The sequence below is a fragment of the Neltuma alba genome, unplaced genomic scaffold (assembly GCF_004799145.2).
Source record: "Neltuma alba isolate B1F8T4 unplaced genomic scaffold, ASM479914v2 tig00011506_pilon, whole genome shotgun sequence".
NCBI lineage: Eukaryota > Viridiplantae > Streptophyta > Magnoliopsida > Fabales > Fabaceae > Neltuma > Neltuma alba.
Window position 1 is genome coordinate 142,026 of NW_021636174.1, and position 27,551 is coordinate 169,576.

At 31.4% G+C, this 27,551-nt stretch overlaps 1 protein-coding gene and 2 long non-coding RNA genes across 3 annotated transcripts in view; 1 reads left to right on the top strand and 2 right to left on the bottom strand.

The window, feature by feature from the left end:
• The window catches only part of LOC114714462 (uncharacterized), a 53,262-nt gene that overhangs the window by 5,317 nt on the left and 20,394 nt on the right, over nucleotides 1-27,551 (bottom strand). The window lies entirely within an intron of this gene.
• Nucleotides 777-8,180, bottom strand: LOC114714458 (uncharacterized). The gene is made up of 3 exons (XR_003737452.1): nucleotides 8,112-8,180; nucleotides 7,810-7,903; nucleotides 777-841 (listed from the first exon to the last, which is right to left on the bottom strand). It is a non-coding gene; the product is annotated as an uncharacterized LOC114714458 (long non-coding RNA).
• LOC114714459 (uncharacterized) lies at nucleotides 2,708-24,901 on the top strand. The gene is made up of 3 exons (XR_003737453.1): nucleotides 2,708-2,784; nucleotides 14,929-14,933; nucleotides 24,891-24,901. It is a non-coding gene; the product is annotated as an uncharacterized LOC114714459 (long non-coding RNA).

Below are 27,551 nucleotides of genomic sequence, written 5' to 3' on the forward strand. Positions count from 1 at the left end.
TGACTTAAAATTTATATTTACTTCTCTCTTTTTTTCTTCCAATTCTTTCGTAGAGCAAAATAAACTTTGTCGAGTTATACAATTAATCTAAAAGCTTAACATATTTGAAGATTCAAAAATAATTTTTTTTATCAATCAAAGTCTCAATTTTTAGTAGCAATTCCCAAATATATAAAATAAATAATATTAAGTTAAATGGAGCATTAAGTACCTTGATGGTTTCCTTGTTTGGTTGTCCTTCTAGGTAAACCAGTAAATCATCAGTAAAAGATTCAATGTTACGATTCTCCAAAGTAGCATCCTTTAGAGAAGGCCACGCCAAGTTATAATTCATTGCACAAATGCTGATGAGCTTTGGTACATCTTCAAGGTAGAGTAACACTAACTTTGGCAGATCAAAGTGAAGATGATTTTGATTTGAGTGGTGATCCACATGATGGTATTTTCCAAGAACATATTTTAACTCAGGAGCATTCAGAATTATCAAAGACTTCAAATTTTGAAGTCCTATAGATATTGAGGATGGAAAGAAAAATTGCAAGTCCTTGCACTCCAAGATCTCTAGTTTCTCTAACTTTGGAAAAACAGAGTGGCAACTCATCATCATCTTATCATTATAATTATCTTCCTCCATTGTTATCAAGTGTTTCAACCCATCACATCCTTCAACTATCAGTTCTTCCCATAATATCGACGAGGCTATGGATAAAGTAAATAATGATACCGAATTTAAAGACACTTGTGCCAATTTCAACTTCTTGATATGATCAAGATTGAAATATAGTTGTCTTAGAATGATTCCAGAAGTTTCAAACCATGTCTTGGATGCAAATGATGATCCCTACAAATAGAAACCGTTGCTCAAATACCAGACCACATATAACAGTTTGCTATTTAAATATTTAATGGAATGCTATATCCACATCGATGATGAATATTGTAAATTTTGAATCCAGAGTAGTGATATTTGAATCAAATATTTTTAACACTCCTACCTTATTTTGTTTAGTTTTTATGAATTGTTTTATCACTATTATATTAATTGAACATATCAATTAAATATCAGAGAAAGTTAAACAAAAATAGGGAACAATAAGAGCAACACACCTGTTGTGTTCTGTCATTTTGAACTCTGTCCTTACACACGGCGATGTTGGTCTCTTCACTTGATTTATGCTCAAAACAACACATTTGAGCCCAAGAAAATGCAGATGTCTTTGTTCTCGAAATTAGAGGTGATGGCCTTTGCATTGACAAAGACATGGATTTATGATATTCTCCAAAAATGCTGATGAAACTTGGCACTTGAGAAAGTTCCATTTTCTTCAGTGAGGGCAACATAGTATGGTCTTCTTTTTGGAACTTATCAGATATATATCTCAACTGCTCACAATTACTTATCGTTATCTCTTCCAAGGATGCAAGAGCTCCACCAAAAAGAACTGGCAAGATTATTTGTAATCTTCCACATCGTTTAATTTGAAGAGTTCTTAATTTTGGGAACAGTGACTCATAACTCTTCTCGTCATTATCATCACCCACTATTTCTCCTTCCGAGCTCTTATATGCTATGATGTGTTCTAGGGAATCACAATCCTCAATACTTAGTGTTTCCAATTGCGTGAGACTTTGAGCGGTGAATGATTGAAAAATTGATGTCAATTTTGGACAAGCATTCAATTCCATGACCTTAAGATGACATAGGCTCAACTTGCCATCAAATAATATATTTCTCAATTTCTGGCACTTCGTCAACCTCATAGTCTCTAATTGCTCTAGAAAGCCAGACGGCAAAGAACCTCGATATAAATCTTCAACATCCATCTGTTCGAGATTTAGTTCAGCTAACTTGGAAAAAGCAATCAAATTAGTTTCATGATTCTTACTCTCTATGAGGCACTGTATGTCAGGCCAAGAAGACAAATGAAGAACAATTAAATCATTCATGCCTCCTTCTTCCACTGGAACAATATCTGGGACAAGATTTTTCCATCTTGTTTCTGTATACCATCCTAACTTAAGAAACTCGGCCATTCGTACAAATTGCTTGAATGTTGCCACTGAAATTAGATTCTGCAAATTACGTGGGTTAAACCACCTTGACATGAAACCATACTTTTCTATTGCTGAACTCGTTTCAAGATCCCACCGAGATATTTTATATCTCTCTAATGTAGGGGGAGATAAATTTTCAAAAACAACACATGCTTCTTCTATGTCAAACTGATTTCCTACAAAGCTCAATTCTTCCAGTTGCGAGCATCTTTCAACCACTTCAAATGGATTGTTCTTTTCAATTTCACATTCATCTACCTCCAACAACCTCAACTTGTTTAGGTTTAAAATTTCTTTTGGTAGCTCAATGATTGAACAATCAAATAACCAAAGACTCTCAAGCCTATGTAAGTTTCCTAGCAAGGAGATGTCGCCTAATTTCAAATTCAATAGGTTGAGAGTCCGAACATCCTTTAATGATTGAAATGAATATATTAGTGTTGGAACTGAAATTTGTTCATCACTCGCTAAATACAAAACTTTCAGCCTCGTCATCTCTACAAAAAATGTATCAGGTACTTCCAAATTCTTTGAACCACCTAGAAATATCATTAAAATTTCTAGGTTCTTTCCATCGAAGTCACCAGGAAAACCATCATTCTTCCAAACCAAATACCGCAAGTTCTGTTTTATAGGCTTTTTAAGATCAGTGATCCATTGAATATCTTTCTCTCTTATCCATAAAGCTACTTCACGAACCAAATCATGCATCTTCACGCATTCTTCATTGTCAATCAACAATAAGGAAGAATCTATTAGTTCCAGTATAGCTTCAAGCCCTTTGCTTCTTACTGAATGGTACCTGTCCACCTCTCCAAAAAGACCCAATCCCATAGCAAATTTGCTTAAAATTTGTATAGAAATTTGAAAATCTTCTGGGAACAAAGAAGATATGACAAATATTTCTTTGGCCTTTTCATTCTTCAAGTTATCATAGCTTAACTTCAGGCATTTATAAGCCTCTGTCAAACTTTGATTAACATCATGGTATTCCAAAGTTTTCAGAGCATCCTCCCAAGCAATTAATGGTCGATTTTTTAATGCTCTTGCTATTGTTACAATTGCAATTGGCACTCCTCCACATTTCTTCACAATTTTTTCCGCCACAACCCTCAAACCACTAGAAGAACCCTTAATGCCAGTATGTGCAAGGAAAAGATCCAATGCATCTTTATCAGTCAATATCTGAATTTGAATAATTTTTTGGCAATTCATTAATGCACAAACATGTGGGTTACGTGTGGTTATTAATACACTACAATTCTTGTATCGGTGACTAGATGGGATCCCCAACTTTTGTATAAGATCAAGCTCTTCCCATACATCATCTAGGATTATAAGAAGCTTCTTTTCCATATTAGTGATTTTGAACCATATTTTCTTTGAGTGTTCTTCTTCCTTCCCTTCCTTTAATGGTAAATCAAGTTGTTTTGCCAAATCATGTTGAATCCTTTTGAAATCCGGAGGCTGGGAGACAACAAGAAAGATGACTTTGTCAAATTTGGATCCTTCGAGATCATCAGCCACTTGTAATGCCATTGAGGTTTTGCCTGTTCCCCCAATGCCATGCAATCCAATCATATTGCAATTTTCATCTTCCAATACCTTTTTGAGATCTTGAAACTGTGACTTTCTGCTCTCAAAATCCATGAAATCCTGTAAAGAGTGGTATTTTATGCTGGGAAGATCAGCTGCACCTGCCACTATGTCAAAGTTGTATCTTTCCAGAAGTTTTTCAATCTGTTGTGTCTTCTCTTCCAAGTCTTTGCCTTTCCGATATTGTCGCCAGCAATTAAGACACTTATCATTAAAACATTTCTCTTTTGTAGTGTCATAGTCAATGAGACTTATAGCTTCCCCTCTCCATTGTTGTGCTTCATATGTAACACTAGAAACACCTCTGGCTTTTTCTATAATTCTATTTACATCTCGAAGTTTTGCTTCGAGTTCTTCCTTTTTCTTATCAAATGTTGCAGCATAACTGCTGAAACAACATAAATATTGAACTTCACCTTTCACAAGATTCACTAAATTTTGGGCCTCATTCTTTGCAATTTCCACACAGATGCCCCCCATCTAACAAGGATATATATAAGGTCATTATCAAATCTTCTAGTCTACGGTTTTATTTAAGAATAATGATTAAATCTTAAAGTCATGGCTATAATATAATACTCCTCCGGTCCTTAATATAGGACCCAATTGTTGAATTAGTTTTGGTCCTAAATATAAGATCCATTTCTCATATTTATCAATTTTCTCTAAATTACCCCTATAGAGACTCCCTCAACCATAATTAAGTAGTAGAAGAAGAGGAGGTATTAAGAAAGATGATTATGGCATTTTAGGAAAAACATGTAACATTTCTTATAATTAACTAACTTACCTAACATCATTAATCTAATCAAATTAGTTAAATGGGTCTTATATTAAGGACCGGAGGAGTAATCTATAATCTTAACGAACATACAAATAAGAGGTGAGAAGACTATTAAATGATGCTGCAAGTCATATATTAGAACTCGATAATTGTTCATGTGAATGTGACTTTCTTTGAGAACCAGTCATGGGACTCGGAAGTACCAATTTATGGGGAGAACATGGAGAATAACAATAACATCGAAATAAGTGAACAAGGCCTTATTTCTTTCCTCGTCGCAAATGCATATATGAGATTTGAGAACTTCTCTGTTCATGAATTAAAACCGCTAAAACTTGACTTGAACTTGAAAAGAATTCACAAGAAACTGAAATGAATAGCCATGAAACCAAAAAGAATAATGTAACTAGAGAAAACTAAGCGCGTGTCTAGGATCTTATGGTCCTTCCTAGAAAAAGAAGGATTTCTCATAGACGTTGCAATAGCTAGAATCAACCTCAATCGTGAAGAATCCTTCATATATAAGTCCTGAATAGAATTGATGATCAATATGATACACCTACTCCAAATTCTTAGTAGTCGAGCAACATTGTTGATGAAAGTCATGAAATCATATACTAACCAACCAATTAGAAAGTACATATCTTAACGTAAGCTATCACCCATTTGTGGGCTTCACAAGTCCAATGTGTGGTATATAATTTTAAGGGTCTCTTTCACCTAATAGACCAATGTTTTGGGATGAGCTTTTCCTTTAATTTAGTGCACTAATAACATTGATTCATTAATTGAGAGTCTGATGTTTACGAAGGGGGCTATCCACGGAGGATTCTGACTGGTAAGAAGCCAAGCGAACTATTGTGGTGTGGAACTGCCAGGGACTTCAGCTCTTGAATGAGGTACATTGTTAACACATTAGGAAACTTAAAATATAGTTTATAAGTTCAATAGCCCCTCACATCTAATAACTTAGTCTTTTGAGATGGATTCTCTTTTTTGTCTTATGTTCATAACAGAATTTTCAAAAAGAAAATGAAGTATCTTAAGTGAAAAAAAGCTATCTTTGATTTATGCCAGACTCCCATGCAAACAACTTCTAACAAATTTCGTATAGGCGTATTATATATAGGTAAATTAGTTTTGTCCATATAATATAGTTTTGAAAGTCCCCCGTTATTCACTTATGCAAGTTTCGCTTCAAATCCAACAACCCTGACATTGGATCTACCTTAAAAGTTTCATAAAAACCTTTTCTAACTCCTCAACACAACTCAAAATAACCAGTTTAACTTGATTGAATAAGGTTTCAATTAAGAGCAAGCATTGTAACATTTAGTATTTTAAATACCGATGGCAAATGAAGTTCTCTAAATACCCATTAAACAAGTAAAACAAAAAATAATATGATATGTATGTCTAATTAAATGTAACCAAGAAGTTTTAGATACCAAGTCAGCCAAAATAAGAGGAAAACTTTGTTGGGCAAAATATAAAATAATGAGAAGTCTAAGGGCAAAAAGTGCATATAAGAAAAATAAGTGTAATTATGAAAAAATTCCAGAAATTAGAGAAAAAATTTAAGAAAATCCTGAAAAATAAAAAAGAGATTTCTAAGGTGTTTTTGAAGCTTAGAAAAATTATTTAAACTGAAAATTCCTCAAAAATTTATTGGGCCAAAAGTAGGTGAAATTTTAAGGAGATTAATGAGTACATAATTATTAAAATTATGTAAAGACTCAGAAAAATTATGAATAATTATTTTGGGAGTTTAGATATTTTTTGAAAATAAAAATTTCTCAAAAAGGGAAGCAAATAAGTTCAAAGCTATTTTGTTGTAATTAAGGGCCTATTTTTCCAAAACAGATAAGAAAAAATAGTTAAATGTTAATATTTAGCCTAAAAAATTATTCTATGTGGTAAAGAAGATAATTAAGGCAAAAACTTCTTATAAAGTGTTGAGGATTAATTTTTAAAATTTATTTAGTGATTAAGTTCCAATAGAAAAGAAATAAAATGGTATGTTCGTTACGTTTAATCTCAAAAAATGAATTTGGGCTAAGATTCAACCCAATTCATTTAGCACGGACGTGCAAAAGCTTCTTTTCTCAAATAATTGGACCAAAGAAAACGGAAGGAAACTTTTTAGAAAAAACAAAAGGAAAAACCATCAAAGGTTAGGTCAAGCGAAAAGGATTTAGTTCTTCACAACATAGTCAGGAGCTAGAATTTCTCGATTTTGCGGTAGGAATAGTATGAGGTATGATTTTTAAGTAAAAGCAGAGAAATCCCTTCAAGAATCTAAGTTAAACAACCAAAGTTTAAGGCTTAAATTTGAGGAGCTAAGACTTGGGCTAAGGGTTGAATTTAATTATGCAGTGAAAGTGCATAAAAATTATATGTATTAATATGACTCTATGTTTATAATTGTTAAGCTCTGATTTATGCCCAAGTCCCACAAGAAAGCAAGAGCAAAAGTAGCAAGCAAGAAGTGTAAGCTTGGAAGAAGAGTTTAGAGGTAGCTAAAACTCTTATTCCCGTGTTAATTTGTGTTGGTTTTTGCGTGTTTGTTTATGCCATATTTGTTGTAATTAAGTAATAGAACATGCAAATTCCTTGCTTGAGTTCATTGCCTTTGCCATGTGCACTATCTAGCTAGTTATAAAGTTCTAAGGTGTTGTTCTGTGTTGTGGTATTTATTACTTGCTTATTTATGACTTTGCACATATAATGTATTAAGATATGATCTTCTGCTGAGATTCTCAAAAATTTCATCACTTTTTTCATGTCCCAATAGAAGAGTAAGCACCTTTAAAGGCAAAGGCAAGTTATAGTGGTGGAATTTTGAAGGTGGAGGCTCTTAAGCAGGCACCTCTAAATTATTATTCTTCTTCTTCTTCTTCTTGTTATTTCTAATTAGAGATGTAATTAACCTCCATAATAAGGAGAAGGAGGGCTAGTCTAAGCCTCAGTTAAGTGCCATGCAATAATCGTGGCCACTAAGATGCATGGAATTAGCTAGTTAGATTTATTTATTACTCATCTGGTCCTAAATATAAAAGTCATTTTGTAGTATAATTTACATTAGAAAATGAGTCTTACTTTTAGGACGGGAGGAACCTTTTATGCATGAGCCACAGAATTGATAATCTTGGAGTAAGTTAGGCTTTAAAACTTGGTCAAAAAAAAAATAGTACATATGTTAGGCTTTAAAACAAGTCCTAGTGCAACTTTTTTAATGTCACTAATAGTTAAAATTTACCACTATTATTATTCTTAACATTGCATCGAGTGAAAATGCTTTTAACTTTTTATCATTTCACATAATAATATCTGAATGATGTACGATAAGGATAAGCAAATATATTGTTACATACCTTTTCTCCTTTGCTTTTATAAACTTGAAGAAGAATCAAGCAATGTTGAAAGAACTAAGAGCAATCGTCACTTCGAAAAACAAAATCACGAGACCTGTTAATTATAAGTGCAAAAAAATTTTAGTATCTGAAAAAAGGTTAGTACTAAACATAAATAATATATATTATATGAGATTTTGAAATACGTCTAATTAATATGTTTTCCAATAAAAGACAAATATATGCGCATAGAACATTTCCTTATGGCCAAAAACAATACATTTATATGACATGAAAGAAACAAGATCCAGATATATTCTCACCTTAATTTTTTCCCCCCTTCCCCTTTTGATTTGTAGAAGAACAAACAATGAAACGATAGACAACAACACAAACCTGTCAAACAAAAAGACACTTGAAATTTTTAGTATTATAACAAACGAAGCATCAGTACAAAATATATAAGAAAATTGATATCTAACTAAAGTGATTATATTGTTCATCAAAAATACACACACATACTACCTCCGGTCCTAATTATAAAAGCTAGTTGATTAATTTGAGGAGATTAAGAAAACAAGTTAAGTTAGTTATTTGTAATAAATAGGTGTTGTCTTTTCTAAAATATCCTTGCTAATCAAGTGTGTTGGCTAGAACTATCATTATTAGAAAGACTATCTTAGGAAAAAATGTATAAATATTAGAGCCAGAGTTGATTGGAATCATATATTTAAGATCAAAATAAAAGTTAAATGAGGTCTTGTATTAAGGATTGGATGTAGTATTTATATAAAACCAACGCAACATAACTTCTGTGCAATCACTACAAGAAAATCCTAACTAACAGACAAAAGAAACTCTCTCATATGAAGAACTTACATCCTTTGTTTTCTAGATCAATGTGTGATTTTCTTCAAATAAAATAATATAATTTTCTCTCGACTTTATTTGCTATCATAGATTCTCTTGACCTGATTTTTAATCAAGTCCGTGTGTGTCTATATATATTTACCAGATCATTATAGTCTTACCTGATTTTTAATCAGATCCTTGTACTTTTTTTACTTTTTATCAATCATTTGAAACTAAAATGGCCCGATTAAAAACTCTCTCATATGAAGAACTTACATCTTATGTTTTCTAGATCAATGTGTGATTTTCTTTAAAAAAAAATAATTTTCTCTCAAATTTATTTGCTATCATAGGTTCTCTTGACCTGATTTTTAATCAAGTCCATATATATATATATATATATTAGATCATTATAGTCTTGCGTAATTTATAATCAGATCATTGTAATTTTTTTTTACTTTTTATCAGTCATTTGAAACTAAATGGTCTGATAAAAAATCAAGTAAAATTATACATACTTGATAAAAAGAAACCACAAGAACTTGATTAAAAACATGTGAAACTATAAAGACTTAACAAAAAAACTATAAGAACCTAATTTCAAGTAGGTAAGATTAGAGGTGGAAATAGGTTAGGCCCCTATCAAGAGCTTATAACCTAACTTACATAAAGTCTAGCTAGCCTATTTACAAAATAGGCTAGGCTCATATTCTAGCCTATTTTATGGTCTATCTAGGCAAAAACTCCATGCCTATTTCCATAAGGCCTAACTTATTTAGTTTTTTTTTTTATTTGTGTTATATACAATATAATATAAATTAATTTTATAAATTATTTATGAAATTATAAACTTTGATTTGATTCTAAGTTTCACATCATAATATTGCTACATATGATCAGCTTTCTTTCATTTATCAGTCATTCGCCTCTATCTTCTTTTCAATTGCTCAAGATGACAATATTAGCTCACTTCCTCTTCCCTGATCTATGTTGTTTACTAAAAAATAATAATTGTTGTAAGTTTATTTTAGTGATGTCTAAATAAAATATTATAATCTCAAGAGAGAGAGTCACAATTTATATAGTAAAACCAAAGGAGGTAAAATTGGTCTTACATGTCATTTGATGTGCTTAGTTAATTTTAGAAAATATATCTATTTAGTCGATAGATAATTGGTTTTTCTTATTCCTACTTGATCTGAAAATACTGTAACTATGCATTCTTTTCTTTTTCTTGTTAAACTCTAGACTTTTAAGACATAATATATATTTTTAAATAGATTTGAAAAGATTGCATATGATCTTAGAGGCATAGATTTTTAAGCTTATTTAAAAGCTTACATTTTAAATAGGCCTTTAAATAAGTTTCAAGTATTGTCAAACCTTTAAAAGCTAAGGCTCAGGTCTTAAAAAGCTTACATACAAGCTCAGGCCCACGCCCACGCTTAGATATTTATTGCAGGCCTAAACTGATTTATCTAAAGCCTAACCTTTCCTAACTTATTTCCATCAATAGGTGAGATTAATTTCCCTTAAAAAATATTATATATTAAAATTTAAAATAATCTTCTAATACTCCAGACCAATTATGTAGCAAAAGACAAATATACACACTGATACGTATATAAGAATAACGTGAAAAGAAACATGATCAATTTACCTTCTTTTTTTTTAAAGAGATTCCAATGTTGCTGGACAAAGAGACCTCCTTTTTTTTCACTTTTTGCTTTTTTTTTTGAAAAAAAACTTTTTGAAATTTGGAGCAAAACAAAGTGATGAAGAGAAAAGTAGAAGATCCGTCAGAGCAGATGAACACGAAATCTGTCAAATACAAACACAAAATTTAGTGACAAGAACAATTGACACAAATTACATATAATATTCATTTTTTTTTGCCAAATATATAATATTCATCTGGAATCACAAAATTAATTAATTTAGTAAATATATTTAGATGTGATCAATCTTCTTTTATTTTAATTTTTTCAATTAGGTTTCTGTAGAAATTTTTTTCCCCTTCTCTATTTGGTCACGATTCTTCATTTTTCTTGTATATTTAAAAGTATAAATAATTCTAACATAATAACGAAAGAAGGTGTACAGAATCACACAAAGTACAGCATTGAATCCTAGTCGGCTAATAAAAAAAAAAATCGGCTCTTAAACAGTGGGGGAAATGCTTAAACTTACAAGTTTAATAAATAGCTAAATATTTTCTATAAAATATTCTATAAGTACCCCACACACACTCGTATTTAATATTATTCTCATTGTATAATTTATATGTTGATCATTTTTCATCCTCATAAAACTATATAATCCTTTAATTTCTATAATATAAAATAATGATTGCAGAACTAATACACAGAGAGGAATAAAAAATATTTGAGAAAATTTGATGAGTAGAACATCATATATAACATTTAATTAGAACATCATATTTACTTTTAATCATAAAAATATTGCAAATATTAATTAAAATTAAAAAGCTTACACCCAAAAGTGCAACCCTAATATACAGAAGACAACCATATAAACGTAACATGATGCAGAAAACACAATCATAATAAATTCTCACCTTTTTTTTTTTCAGGGATTTCAATGTTTTTCAACAAAGAAACCTCCTTTTTTTGAAGAACAAATTTAACGAAGGGAAATTGAAATATTTTCACGCAGAAAGACAAGATTACAAAATCTGCTAAGTAAAAGACCAAAAAGTTTTAGTTTTGGCGAGATATCAGAATCATTGCAAATGTACATAACTACATATAGGGCAAGAGACAAATTAATGATTTAAATTCAAGTTCATTATTTAAAATGATGACAATATGCATTTGTAATAGAAAATTTTTCTATTTATTCTATTTTTGGGATCACAATATATATACTTTGCATTTCTCATTTCCACTTTTTTTTTGGCCGACGCACTTCTTCAATTTTAATTTTTGATAATATTAAGAATCACAAAAACTTTTTTATGGATTAAAATATAAAAAATATCCAACCTAGACGCGTCACGAATATATGCAAGTACATAATATGAAATGAAACAAGATAAAGATATATTCTTATTATTATTTTTATTTAAAAAATTGATAAAGAATAAACAATGAAACAAGAAGACAATAACACAAATTTGAATAACAAAATGATGAAGTGAAAGGTGAATCTCACCAGAAATCCAGAACAGTACAGAATCTGCCAAGAAAAAGAAACACACGAAAATTTTAATGTTAATAATGATAAATTATAGGAAAAAAGACAGTAAAATACCCTCAAAATTACTAAATAACAAATTAGGGTAGGTAAATTTGAAAATCTCAATTCAGACCCTAGGTACCATTTTGGAATTTTCAAATCTTGTAAAATGACAACATTGTCCTTACTGTCGGTGGCTACTTCCATATAGCTATTGACTACTCTATTTTAACTATTGACAACTTTTATTTTCAAAGTTCCAATGAATATTTTTATATAGCTATTGACTACACAAGAGTAGTAAATTGCATTATTAGAGTAGTCAATAGCTTAGCAAGAGTAGTCATTAGAATTTAAAAATAAATGTAATCAATAGCTAATAAAGAGTAGTCAATACATAAGAAAGAGTAGTCACTAGAGCTCCCCTGACCAGTCACCGGAATTCTAGTAACATGTCATTAGAGTTTAAAAATAAATGTACTCAATAACTAAAAAAGAGTAGTCAATATATAAGAAAGAGTAGTCATTGGAACTCCGACAACCAGTCACTTGAACTCCGGTAACCGGTCGCTGGAGCTCCAGTGGTTGGTCACCAGCAGGGTCGCTGGCGTCGGAGCTTTGGCGGCTGGAATTGCTGATGTGGCAGTATTTAAAAAAATTTTAAAAAAAGTAAAGGGTATTTGTGTAATTTTACAAGATTTGAAAATTCTAAAATAGTACCTGGAGTCTGAATTGGGATTTTGAAATTTACCTACCCTCTTTTGTCATTTAGTAATTTTGAGGGTATTTTAGTGCCTTTTTCCCTAAATTATATATAATCATATGAATTAATTGGCCAGTCTAAAATTAATGTAACCCGAGTACACTCCATAATAGTTTTATGGATTCCAATGTATGAATTAATTACATTTGTCATATTTCTCACAAAATGTTCAATTATTTATTATGCCAGATTGCACATATTTAAATAAGTTTTTTTGCCAACATATTTAAATAAGATACAAGTCATCAAAAGTTAATAATTGTGAATTAAAGATATAATATAATGAAAATATTTAATGCTTGACTTTGACTTTGGAGCAAAATCACAAAGTTCTTTTTCCAAGCATCAAGTTCAACCTCCAAATTAAATCTTACATCTCATCTTATGCAAAATAATAACCTTCAAAATATAAAATTATAAAATTTTAAATAGTTTTCTAGCAGTCCAAACCAGTTATATAGCAAAGGGCGATGAGATAAGCATTAAAATGAAATGGAACACGCATGATCTAATATATTCTTACCCCTTTTTTTCGGGTGAGATTTCAATGTTGTTGGACAAAGAGACCTCCTTTTCTTTTTCTTTTTCTTTTTTTTTTTGGTTTTTTAAATGTGGAGCAATCCAAAGTGATAAACAGAAAAAATGAAAAGATTCTTCACAGCAGAAGTAAAGCACACAAACTCTGCCAAATGTAAGCACACAAAATTAGCATAAGCAAAAGGAAAATTAATAAAAAATTAAATGACAACTATTTTATATATATATATTGTATATATGTTATACACAACATTTGGCATCATCACTACATTAATTTAAAGGTTAAGAATTTGTGGATCTTAACAATAATCATGAGCTTTTAACATTTCTCATGTTAAATTTTGTGAAAATATTTGGATATAATTAGATATTTGCATATAAAAGCTCTTCTTAATGCCCAAAATTTAGAGCGTCCTATTTAGTTTTGACCAAAAAAATGTTTCTGTATATAAAGGTCAATATTATGATTATTGCAAGATATTGATTAGAACTAGCTAAATTAAAAGTGCAAACCTATCATCTAATAAAAGACAAAACTATAAAATTATAACACTGTAAAAAAAAACTTGCAATAAAAATAAATCCTCACCTTTTTGTAGAGATCTCAATGTTGTTTAACAAAGAAACCTCCTTGTTTTTTTTTTTAAAATTTGACGAGGAACAAAATAATGGAGAGAAAATGAACAATCTTTCCACAGGATGATAAGAACGCAGAATCTGCCGAGCAAATGACAGAGGAAAAAAAAAGGGTTTCAGTTTTAAATTTTATTGGTGGAAGAATCGATCGCTGCAAAATTATAAGGCAAGAGACAAATTAATGATCTGAATGCAAGCCTATTATCTAAAGTGCTAATAATATGCATATAAGCTACTACCTTGGGTCCTTTGTATAAAAACGGATTAACTAATTTGAGTAAATTAAAAAAATTAGTTAAGTAGTTAAGTTAATTATTTACAATAAATAAATGTTATCTTTCCTAAAATATCCTTACTAATCAAATATATTAGCTAGAGCCATCATAACTGCAAGGACTACTTTAGGGAAAAAAATGGATAAATATGAAAGATAAAGGGAATTGGAATTTTATATTTATAATCAAATTAAAATTAAACTAGCCAATAACTAATTTTTAACATACAATTAAGTGCTAACATATAAGTAAATCATAAAAGCATAAAGATTTTGATCAAGCTTAATATTGGATATAGAAAGAGCCAACAAAATGCTAATTAAATGGTATTGATATCCTTGAAAATAATTCTCACGCACATAAAACAAACAACAATTAATATCCATACACAGACCTTGCAAAGATTGAAGCAGGAACAATTGAGTTGTTGATGAAGGGGGAAAGCAGCAAGATTTGAAACTTCTTGAACTCAGAGTGATCGATGAATAATGATTGTTTGCTTGGCTTAATTATAAGGAGAGCAAGAATCTCATAACTAAGAGTGTATCCCACTCAAAGTATTATCCTCCTTCTTTTTAGTCTTTGTTTGCTCAAAAAGAAAACCAAAACGAGAGCATCGTCCGTATTCCTTGCTTCTTTGCTTACACACACACACATATATATTCTTTGCTTTTTGGTGATATGTATGTCTGTTTGTTTCTTTTTGAAATTATTTTATTTTCGTTATCATTTCCCTAATGAGAGAAGAAGGCAAGGAAAGCATAAAGCAATCATGAAACTTCTTTCCTTGGTCATAAAAGGATCTAACACCATGGTGACCGGCAAATAAACTATAATTTTCAATTTTTTGACAAAACAAATGTTCTTGCAAGCAATTAGATTTTGTGGGCCTACCTCCATGGGAGAAAATATAAGAAGGGGTGAGGGACACAGTTCTAGATCCTTTCAAAATTCCTCTCCCCCTTTTTCCTCCAGAATTACATTTTTTACCTTTGGATCAAAAGATAGATGGTTCATATTTAATATTTTAAGAAATGGATGTGCACTATCTCTTTCCTTTTTATGTAACATTATAACAGTGATTTTATAAAATCTTTACTATATATGAATCATCTATTTTTTGATCCAAAGAGGGAGATAGGACTCTAAGAGGGAAACTGGGGAGGGGGGGATTCTGTGAGGATCCAAATCTGAGGGATACACAGCAGAGAAAGGGGAAAAAAAGACTACTATTTATTATTTGCTATTTTTGACAATTATTTAATTTATAGAAATCTTGAAGTATTTGTAGAATATGCATTTCGTCTAGTGAGAGACACTTGTTAATTTGAAGCACAAGAAGCTAGTGAATATGTGTGTATTGTCTCCAAGCCCTCTCATTATAGTCTTGCATACCGTTCTTGATATATGGGAACCTATCTAGAGACTAGAAATACAGAATGTAATCCACTAAAACTCAAAAAAAACCAAAAAAAACTTGTTTCTAAATCTTAGCTGAGAAAAGACTTCACAGTGAGTTAAAAGTTAAAACTCTTGTAATCTAGAAGTATTTACACAAAGTGACGAGAAAATACTTGTTAAAAGAAGTTTCTCAATCATAACTTAAAAAAAAAATTCTACACAACTTAATTTTCAAATAAACAAAAATTTTAACTCTAAATTACTTCAAATTCAATATGAGATCACCTTTCAATTGTTATCCCTAAAGGATATACTTCCTGATGTATTATTCTATAGCTTGGCAAAAAGACAATCTAAGTCACTCTAATTAAAACACAAGTTGCAAACTGTTAAGTAACATATATATGTTACTTGTTTGATACATATAATCTAATTTATGATTTACTTTATTTTTAATAATTTATATATATATTAAATTTCTATTTTTATATTTTAAATTACTCATTAAAAGATCAAATGAATATTGTAAAAACAATATAAATTAGAAATAAAATATACGAGATTAATGATATCATATTAATTATATTGATATTTATTTTTTTCAAAAAGAATATTCTAAATATTATATTAATATATAAATTAATATTTGATCTTATTTTTAATATATAAATTAATATATGTGTGTTAAAGTAAAAGAAATTGGGGTGGGAATAAATATATAGAGATACGATGTTACATGAGTTTTCAACACGATCCTGAAGTATAAATATAAATCACATAATTTAATCTATATTTTTTCATGAAATTATCATTAACAAACATATTGTAAAAAACTTATGAATAAACTTTTTAAAATTATATAATTATTTGAAAATAAAAATAAATTTACAAGTAAGGAAAGATAAGTTTTAAAGTAAGGAAAAATAATACATGTCAATGAAAGTACAGCTTCGGTTACTACCATGTAATAACAAGATACTATATAATATAATTGATATCTTATTTTTGCAACTCATATATCTAAAATAGTATATTCATGGAGTTTACGGGAGAATGACAATGGATAATCCAAAATTCCAAATGATTTAACTGAAAATCCTTCAAATACCAGAATACCTAATTAAATAAATAAAACACAAAATAAACTAAAAATAAATCAATTGGTCAATGACATATAAACTTTAAGCGTTCTTGTTTAGTCATTAGACCTCGTAGTTTTTCACTTGGAAACTTGCTCAATGGGTTAGAGTTGTTCTTTCATATTGTACCCATGCACCTTCCCTGTACCCACCCTTCACAATCATGGGAGACTTGTTCTTGGCAAGGAAGAGTTTATTTATAGCTTCCTTAATCTCCATAGTAATTTTATGTTTCTACTCAAGTTATCATTATATTCTAACTATCACTTTTGCCATTCTATATATGCCATTCATTTTTTGTCTAAGTTTTCATATGATATTTGTGTACTTCACTGTTCTCTTGAAGATTTGTTTGGTCTTTTTAATTTTTGTCCATCAATAATGTTTCTTCTCTAATGTTTCTCTAGCCTTAAATATAAAACCCATTTTATAGTACAATTTACACTATAAAATGAGTCTTATATTTAGAGTAAGATGAGTATATTCTTATCCTGCTTTCTTCTTGGGTTAGCCATGAATAATTTGCAGATGTATGTGGGATGTGATCAACCATAGAGATTAAACCCCTCGGGGAATATTAATGTGTTTGTGTAGGGAACTTCAATTAGGGAGATCACGTTGGCGGAGAAATAAGCACTGCCTGCAAGTTACCAATTTGAATTAAATCTACGCCTTCGTCCTGGCGGAGGTAGCAGTTAATTTAATTCAATGTGACACAATGACTAGCATTAAGAAACAGATAATTGCTTGACCTCTTTGCGGCTTGATTGATAGGTTCTTTGTAGCCTTAATTGCTTTCGTACTAATGTACTTCATATGATAAAATCTGAAGAAAAACCTTCTATACACAAATCTACATTATGCAAGTGCATTTCTGAACTGCTCAGCAAATTCTATAACGAATCAACCGCAAGGAAATATAGAAATTTGGTAAATGTATTACATGTGTGATGTAATATTAACAACAAATAATCAGCCCACTACAGAAGAAATTACATGCCGATCTTCTGTTCAAGGAGATGTAATAGGAATAAATTAATGATGCAGATTAAACTATAATTATATCCAAGAATGATAAGCATGCAGAGCCGTCTCAGAACCCTTAAAATATATAATCCTCATCGACCACAATAATTACATCCATTTTCAACCTGACATTGGTAGTTTCTTTCTTAACTGCCACACCCTTCTTGTCTGCCTTAGAGATTAGTCCCATACGAACATGAAAGTGTCCTTAACATCCTCAAAGTTTCCTAGCAAGCGATGGGAGATAGGGTTCATTCAACCTCTTTCAAAGCAGCATGTCTCCATCATTGGCTCATCAAACATTGTTCTTGGGAAATTGTGAAGTTGAATGCACTTTTCTGGTTTATTGCACATGAGGCTAATGGTAAAGACAATGAGAGACAGTGTTCATGCAACCTCTTCCATTTCCTTGGCACGATCTTTGAGCATGAAAATCGATAATTCATGCAGTTCGTGAAGACCAAGAAACAAAGCCGTTCCTCAACTAACTCAAACTTGCAACTAACCAGTTGCACTCTGTCCAGGAGTTTTCATGATGCTGTTTTGCCGCATCAGTAATCTAACCTTTTCAACCTCATCCCATTTTCCTTCTTCTGCATAAATATTTGACAATAGCACATCATTCCCGGAATTTGATGGTTCGAGATTGATAAGCTCTTTTACTGCAATTTTTGTGAGTTTCCTTTCACCATAAGTGCGGCAAGCACTAAGCAATGCACCCCACAAGGCAGCTGTAGGCTTCATGGGCATGCTTCTGATCAAATCATGAGCTTCCCATACCCGTCCACAACGTCCAAGAAGATCTACAACGCAGCCATAATGTTCCAGTTTTGGCTGAAGTTCAAATTTTGCAGTCACCGAAGCAAAGAGTTCAAGCCCTCTATCTGCTAAGCCTGCATGAGCACAACAAGCTAAAACGCTGGTAAAAGTCGAGTCAGAGGGGCTACCGCCCTTCTCTATCATCTCCTGGAACAAGTCAACCCCCAGTTCACCCTTCCCATTATAAGCCAACCCAGATAACATGGCGTTCCAAGAAATAACATTTTTGTGAGGCATTTCATTAAAAATGCTCCAAGCAACTTCAAGATTTCCAGACTTGCAATAGAAATCCACAAGTGAATTTCCCACAGCAATGACATCTCGTTGAAACCCTGTGGAAGAGGCATAAGAAGGATCCATTTCCCAGCATCTAAAGCTCCTAGGCGAGCGCAAACAGGCAGAACAGTGACCACGGTTGCATCATCTGGTTCAAAGCCCTGTTCCAACATTTCATGAAAAAGTTCAAGGGCTTCTCGGTCCTTCTTATTTTGTGCTAGTCAAGAAATCATGATATTCCAAGTAACAATACTGCGTTCCTTCATATGTCTGAAAAGCTTAAAACCTGTTTCCAAAGAGCCAGTCCTACAAAACCCACGAATCATCAAATTACAAACAATCACATCTGTATCAAACATTGGATCAAACACCTTCTCAGCATCACCAATTCTCTCGCAAGTTGTATACAACTCCACCAACCCAATGCGAAGGGAACCATGGCTTTCAAATCCAGCTCGAATAACTTGGGCATGAACGCACTGGCCAAGTATGTAGTCCCCGAGGTTTGAAGTGGACTTAAGCAGAGGCGCAAAAGTATACTCATCAGGCAAAATACCACGGGTTTTCATAATGGAGAAAAAGTGGAAAGATTGCTGGAAGGGGCCACATAAAGAAAAGCCTTGATCATGGAATTGAAGAGGAGAATATTGGGATTACGGGTTTGGTAAAAGATACGAGTGGCGTAAGACATTCGATGAAGAGCAGCGCAAACAGAGACGAAGTGAGCAAGGATCTGATTGGAATGATGAAGAGCATGGCGAAGAAAATAGGCATGAATTTGGGTGATTTGGGTGCGAGTATTGCGACCGTGAAGAAGACGAAGAACTTTTCGCTCAATCCCCCGGCAGTTTCTGCTCATTCCGTGTCAATACAATCACCGTGCGAGAGGACCTGCCTTTGCTGTTAAATAGGAAAAGACAGGATTGGCGGGAAGAAGCCCAGGCCTATTAAAAGAAATGGACTTGCATGTTACAGCAGTATCGGCATTCCGCAACCCCCCCGCAATGGCATCAACCTCGTTCAACAACTACGACAGTATTCAGGGGTGAAATGAATTGAAGATGTCGAAGATGATCACCAAATCTGAATCTCTCTCAAAACGCATCGTAACGCTAGGTCTTTCTTTGCCATTCTATTAATCTCTTGGTCCTTGGCTGTTATTTGAACCAGGCCCTTCAGGTTATTACTGGAATTTAGGGATTTTTCTCTTTAAACCTGCAGAAAAAATCACATAAAATAACCCATAAAAAATCACCCAAAAAAAAAACCCCCGTAAGCTCATATGTTAGCATAATAAAATATGGATTTATCAATGTAGCTGGCCAAACACCTGATTTTAAGCCCCCCAATAGCCACGGATCAAACTGACCAACTTCCACTTCCTGGGAGCATGAGAAATTTACTCGTTATCTCCAGTTTGGAATAAAGCCTATGCATTCAACAAGAGAATTTGTTCTAATAATTCTAAATTTAAGAGTTCTCATTTATATGCTAACACCACAACAATGCAAAAGGGACAACAACTCATTAAGGGGAAAAAAAATCAAAACCAAATCTTCTTTAGCCAAAGTAGAACTTGTATATCCTAAACAGTAAGATTTTTCCCCCCCAAAAATTAAGTTGGAGTCAACTTAAACGTGCTGATTTCCAGGGAACGGAGGAATTGAATTCCACAAACCAATTTATAAATATCCAACAATCTTAATTAAATTAAATTCTTCTACAAGATTGCACAAACATTCCAAGCATATCTTAGCTTAACTCATACAATAAACACCACACTTCACCAATCAACAACTATATAACTCTTAAGCACCCAAATAGCTCCCAAGATTAGTTACAACACCTTCATTGTGGCGTTATATTATTAGCCAAGCAACTTCAAATTCCTTAGTTAATTTCTCAACATTGTTCACACAACACATAATAGATTCCATAGTTCCCCTTCCGCAATTATCAAAACTTTTAATACAACACATATCCAAATACACTTTCTCTCAAGTGTAAGCTAAACAAGATCTCCAAGTCTCTTTCTTCTTTCACACAATTCGTCAAACACCTTATAGGCATTCAACTTAGTTCAACAACCAAACATCGTAATCCACAAGTTAGCAGCCATAAATAATTAAATATTGTTAATATACGCACACATATCAGCCTCCACATTCAAATGACCTCGTCAAACCCATCAAATCAAAACTTATCAAAGTTCAATGCAAACCCCCCCCCCCCAACATGGCAACGCCAAACCTGAACAATAAAAGAAAGAATTAATAAGTCCAATACAACCTTACACACCCTGATTAAATAGAAATGAAGCAAATTATCTCCAATTCACTCCCGACAACAGCAGCAACGAAAACAGGGGAGAAGAACAATGAAAACTCCTCTCAAATGCACCGCCACCCAAGCTTAAAAAATAATGGGATTCATGCTTACCTAAATCCTTAGTAGCCGCGTTTAAGAAGGAAGAAGAAAAGGGAATGAAGCTCAATCCTTTCCAAGCCACTAAGGCACCGATCAGAGCAAAGAAGGAGACAGAATGGCAACGCTTGAAGGAAGAAATGCAGAGATTAGCATTACCGGCGAATCCACAGCTCACACATCGTCGACGAACGCACGGACAGGGGAGGAACCCCCGAGGGGGTTGAACTGATAGGGAAGAGAAGGAAAATAAAATCTGATTTTTTTTGCCAGAAAATAAAAAATCTGATTCAAACTTAAATCTTCAGATTTTTCAAAGGGCAATTTCACAATTTAATTCGCAATAAAAAATGCTAATTAAATTATAACTATTGAATTATCAAAGTTATTACAATTACTCTCTTTTTTTCCTCTCTCTTTTTTAATGAGCTTTTTTTTTAATTTTCAAGAGGAGGTTACTACTTTAAAATCAAAATTATGCCCATTATTGTTTTTTCTTCATTTTCTGTTTTCTCTTTTTGTTTCAAATTTACTTGATCAATTAATTATTATTGCTATTCTTAATAATTCTCAAATTTTTGGGTCATTACAGTTATATAATATAATTGAGATCTTAATTTAGCAACTCATATCTAAAATTATATATTCAATGGAGTTTACAGGATAATGACACTTAATGATAATCCAAAATTCCAAATGATTTAATTGAAAATCCTTCAGATATGAAAATACCTAATTAAATAAATAAAACACAAAATAAACTAAAAATAAACCAATTCGTCAATCACACATAAACATTCTTGTTTAGTCATTGGATCTCGTAGTGGTCCACTTTGAAACTTATGGAGCGGATCTTGCTTTGTACGACAACAGTGCAAAAAAAATATCCGTGAAATATTATCAATAGTTATTAATATAAAAATTAGTTAACTAATTTGAATAGATTAAAAAAAATTTTAATTTAGTTATTTAATAAGTAGATATTGTCTTTTCTAAAATATCATTTTTATATTTTGAAAAAAATGAATAAGATAAGAGACAAAGTAGATTGGGATATTATATTTAGGATCAAATTAAAAATCAAACTAACTTTTATATTAAGGATTGGAGGTAGTATTACAGTATTAAAATATTTAATACCTTTAATATTAAATATTTGTTATTCAATTTTATTACTTAATTATGCTATAAATATTTATATTATATAATTTGATTTTAAACAATATATTTTAATATAACGCGAAAATACTTTCTCTTTATCATGTTTTATCTCATCCATGGAAAGAAAATGAGAAATAATGTTTTTTTCTTTGATTTTTTCTTGTCTTTTTTTTTTCTATTTCTATTTTCTTTCTTTCTAATTTTTTTTTCAATGCAAATCAGGGTAAGAGTCTCTCCGTCCGCATTAAACTCTTAAATAGAGTTTATGTCCAAAATCTATATAATCCTTTTCAGTAGGAGATCCTCTCAAAATCTCCCCTTTTCTTTTCTTCTTGGAATTTCATTTTTACTGTTGAATCAAAGAATATATGGCTCAAGCTTAATAGGTACAGATAGGATTCTAAGAGAGAACGAGAATCTGGACCCAACTTTTTTCCAAGTTTTTTTAATAAGAAAAATGATATATAATTAACTCCATTTATTTATATACATATATACATGTGTATATATATATATATATATCAACATCATTAATAACCAAATAAACTAACAATGCATAATACGCCCATTTTTTTTTATTTTCCTTTTTTTGTAGGGTTAAGGTGCGTCCAGCACCACGAAATATTTTTTCAAGCACATTCAGTGTCCTAAAGTTATTTGTGGTACATTTTTGCCCCTAAATATTTAAAGTGATACGGCCATATTTATTGCTAACAGATCCGTTTTTTTTTACCATCAACTGATGACTCAACTGTCGTTTTACTAAAATAATCCTTCCTTGCTGTACACATAAGCTAATGACGTGGCTTTGTTTTTAATAGAAATAGAAATCTTTTATTTGTTTTATTTTGTATCTAAAAATCACAATCCCAAGGGCTTGTTCAGTCGTCTTCCCCATGGTGGCTAATGAAACTTGTTGGTCTCAGGCAAAGATCATTTTTTAAAGCCCTAAGCATCTGCACTGCTAAATTCAGCTGAGAATAGAGGGTCTAACCATGTTACCTCTTGAGTCATACCTCAACAATAAGGACGCTGATGAGGACCAGAGAGGATGACGGTGACTTCGGTGAGACGACGAAAGACAGCAGCGACTTTGGTGAGGATGACGATGGACGTTAGCTCTTTGTCTTCTCATCGTCCTTTGATTTGCAACGTGGCGGTGGCGACTCATCTCCACCAGTGTCAGCGGCGACTCATCTCTACTAACGACAGAGACAAGCAGTGTTTACTTCTCTGCGACGGAGACAAGCTGAGAGGCAACTTAGTCAAGTGCTTCACAGTCATTTTGATTTCGATATATATGTTTGATTTGGATCTTTGGTTCGATTGAGTCCTAGATCTTCGATTTTTTGGTTTGGATCGAAACATTAATTTATTTCAATTTCTTTGATTTATCTGCTTCTGGTATCTTTGATATGAAAAGTTATTTGTGTTTCCAGTGTTTTAATTTTGAATCAGATGTTGCCCCCCAATCCACATCGTCCCTGAGATTCGCATCTTCCCCTATGTTCTACTTTAAAAAACCCCTCAATACTGATACCCACTTGCAAACAAACAAAAAAAATGGAGAAACCGACTCTTACCTCAATCTATTGCACCATACTAGCTTCACCAGTACATGAACTTGAACGGCTGAAGAAGAAACCCAAAGGTCGCCTTCGCCATTACTTTCTTTTCCCTCTTCGATAAATTCTCTTTGGGCATATTCAGAGTAATTAAAAAATTTTGTTAAACAAAATTAAAACCATTCTAACAAAATGAAAGAATTCTTGTCAAGAAATACACATCACCTCTTAATGGCCATGTCAGCTAGGATTATTTTGGTCAAATTAAAGCCGAGTCATCAGTTGACAGTCAAAGAAAATGGATCTATTAGTATTGGATATGGGCGCCCCACTTTAAATACTTCATGGGCAAAAATGCATCATAAATAACTTTAAAACACTGGGTATATTTGAGAAAATACTTCAGGATACTGAGCGCACCTTAACTTTTTTTTTAAATATAATTTTCCTTTTTTCCGATTGTCGATGTTGTAGGTTTGATTTCAGCCCCTGTGGCTCTTGTTCATTGTTCAGTGTGCGTCGTTGCCAAGCTGCAGTGTAGCCCGGACCATCCGTTACAACCTTCTTCTAGGATTCTAGATGCCAAGTTCTCATCTTCTTGTCTCTTCTGCCTCCACCTCTTATCTGTATTCCGCTCTTTTCTGCTAATCCAATAGCTCGGATTCGTAAGTTAACCTATCACAGTTATTACTTTCGGTTTTATTGTTTAATTTTTTATACTGCCTCTTCTACTGTTTCCTAGATTTTAGAGTAACGGGTTTGGCACTGGGTTTTTGCTTGAGGCTTGTGATTTCCATGCTTGCTTAACTGGGGCAAAATCTCGATTCAATTAATTAGCTGGATTAATTAAATTTGTTGGCTATATAATGCATTGTTGCTGAAATCGTTTATGAGATCAAGATCCTGTGCGGATTCATCTTCTAATGGATGATTTTGTATGCTCCGAAGACTTTTGAGTCCATCATTACGCCGGTACTGGTAGTGAGGGAAATGTCCCCCACAAGATCGAATGTATAACAGTTAGAAAAAGAGATTGATAATTTCCTATGGGTTTCATCCTTCCTGTGACGTTTGATTACTTGGGTGATTTTTCGTTCTTAGCTTGTAATTGTTACTTTTTCTTGATAGGATTGAGACCTCATAAGGTTAAATGGCTGAGATAATTTTTGGTCTATTATTTATGTATATTTTAAATAATTCTAGCACAATAACTTGATTCCTGATTGTTATACCAAAGTGTCCTCTTGCCTGAGCATGCTTGGGTCTCTTAGAGGACACGTGATAAAATCATATCGATATCAAAAAGAAAAAGTAGTTAAAATTATTGTTTATAATTAATATGTATGGAACTTGTGATACTTTTTTCCTAATTACCATTACCATTTTATTATAAGAACTTAATGTGCAGGGACAAAAATATTCCAATAAATAGAGGTATTATGAGAAAAAAAATAATTAACATAAGAAATGAAGAGAAATTAACTCTTATATTTAAAACTGAGTTTCTCTTTACTATTCAGATATAATTTGAATAGTCTAGATTTATGTTTTTGTTTATGAAACAATTATTTTAATAGTATAAAATTTAAAATAAAGATAATCTATCGACTGTCAATTTTTCAAAAATATAATTTTTTTTATTTAAAGATCATTAGTTGAAATTTTTAAATATGAACTGTTGAAATTGTAGTTAGATACTTATCTGATTTTTAATATAAGATCTATTTAACTAATTTGATTAAATTAAAAAGTTAGATAAGTTAGTTAATTATAAGAAATATGGTATGTTTTTTCTGAACCACCATAATTATCTTTCTTAATATTCTTTCTTATTTTTTGCTTAATGTGGTTGAAGGAGTATCAATAGAAATAATTTAAAAAAAATTAATAAATATGAAAAATATGTCTTATATTTAGAACTAAGATTAACTCAATAATTAAGCCATATATTAAAAACCGGAGGAATAGGTCATATCTTACTATAACAATGGCTGCTATGATGGTGATGGTCACTAACTTATATTTAAGGCTAAGTTAGAATTTTCAAATGCACTTTATAAATTACAACGTGATGAGGTGAAACATTGGGGACGAATCCGTCCTACTCATAATAAACATGTGCTCTTGAACAATCTAATTAACCTACTCTCTCTTTTTGACCTTTCATATATTACGCCACATACGTATAAACCTTCCTATATAATTTCCTTTAAATTATTGTTATACATATATATTTGGAAGAACCATATGGTTGGAAACCAGCAGCATAATAGAACACCTTTTTGCTCTACCAACATACAATGAACCTCCAAGGTGTTCAATTTGAATTTCATGTATCCACGTGTAAAATAATAATTATCATGGCCGCAATAAATTTATGGGGAAAAAAGTAAGTGAAAGAGAATGAGAGTAAAAATGAGACAAAACATGTGGTAATTAATGTACATTCATATATTTAATGGGAATAAAAATAAAAAAATTGATTAAAATTCTAGAAAAAAGGTTGTAATTTACATATAGAGTCACTCTTATTGCAAAAAAAAAAAAAAGTAATTTATACGGTTATGTATTAAAATAATATTGTGAGTACTTATGATTAAATTGAAGGCTAACATAATTATTTTTAGTTGTTGAAATTTGATTTTATTTTGATTTTGATCCTTGAAAGTTGAAACCAAAAGTTTTGATCCTTAAAATAGTAAAATTGGACTTTATTTTTATTTTGATCTCTGAAATTTTATCTCATTTTAGTTTTTATCTTTATTTCAAGGACCAAAATCCCAACTTTAAGGACCACAAATCTCCCAGCAAGCCGAAATGAATTTAAACTTTAGGGACCAAAATTACTGGTTTGAAATTTTATGGATCAAAATCAAAATGAGATCAATTTTAAGGATCAAAATCACTAGTTTAGAATTTCAGTGATTAAATCTAAAATGACGTTAAATTTCATGGATCAAATATAATATTATTAACCCTTGAATTTAATGAGTTAATTTAGTATTTAATTCTTTTTCTATTCTATTCATTATTTTATATGCTTGCTTGGAATTTCCTTCGAAAGTTCGTGATTTATGTGAGTTGTTTAGTACATAGTCTCCTACAAAAATTGCAAATTTTAGTTATAATTACTATTGTCAAACTCGTGAGTTAACTCTCTGAATTTAACGTTTTTACATTTTCAGCTAATAAAATCGTGTCAATTCACTTTTAAACTTGTGATAACTGTAAATTCAGTTAAACTTACGAGTTTATTTACCAAGTTTACCGTTTTTACGTTTTTACCTTACAAAATCGTATCAACTCGCTTTTAAACTCATGCTAAATTTTTAGATTTGATTATGTTTAGTGACTTTATATATGAATTTTATAGAAATTTTCCTTGTTGAATGTGATAAATTATGAACACTGATAGATATAATTTCAATTATTTAAATTTAATAAATATTAATTATTTGATTATATACTTTTAATACTAGTTTATTAATAAAATTAAATTCTTACGAGTTTACGATCTGAATTTATGATCCGAGTTTATATCATTATCATAAGTTTGTTTAAACTCGCGAGTTTAACAACCTTGGTTATAATTAATTATTACTTTCGATTTCAAATATAATAACTAGTATATGATTTGTTTTGATATTAAATATAAAACTTCATTGTATTCTAAATTTATAATTTTTTATAT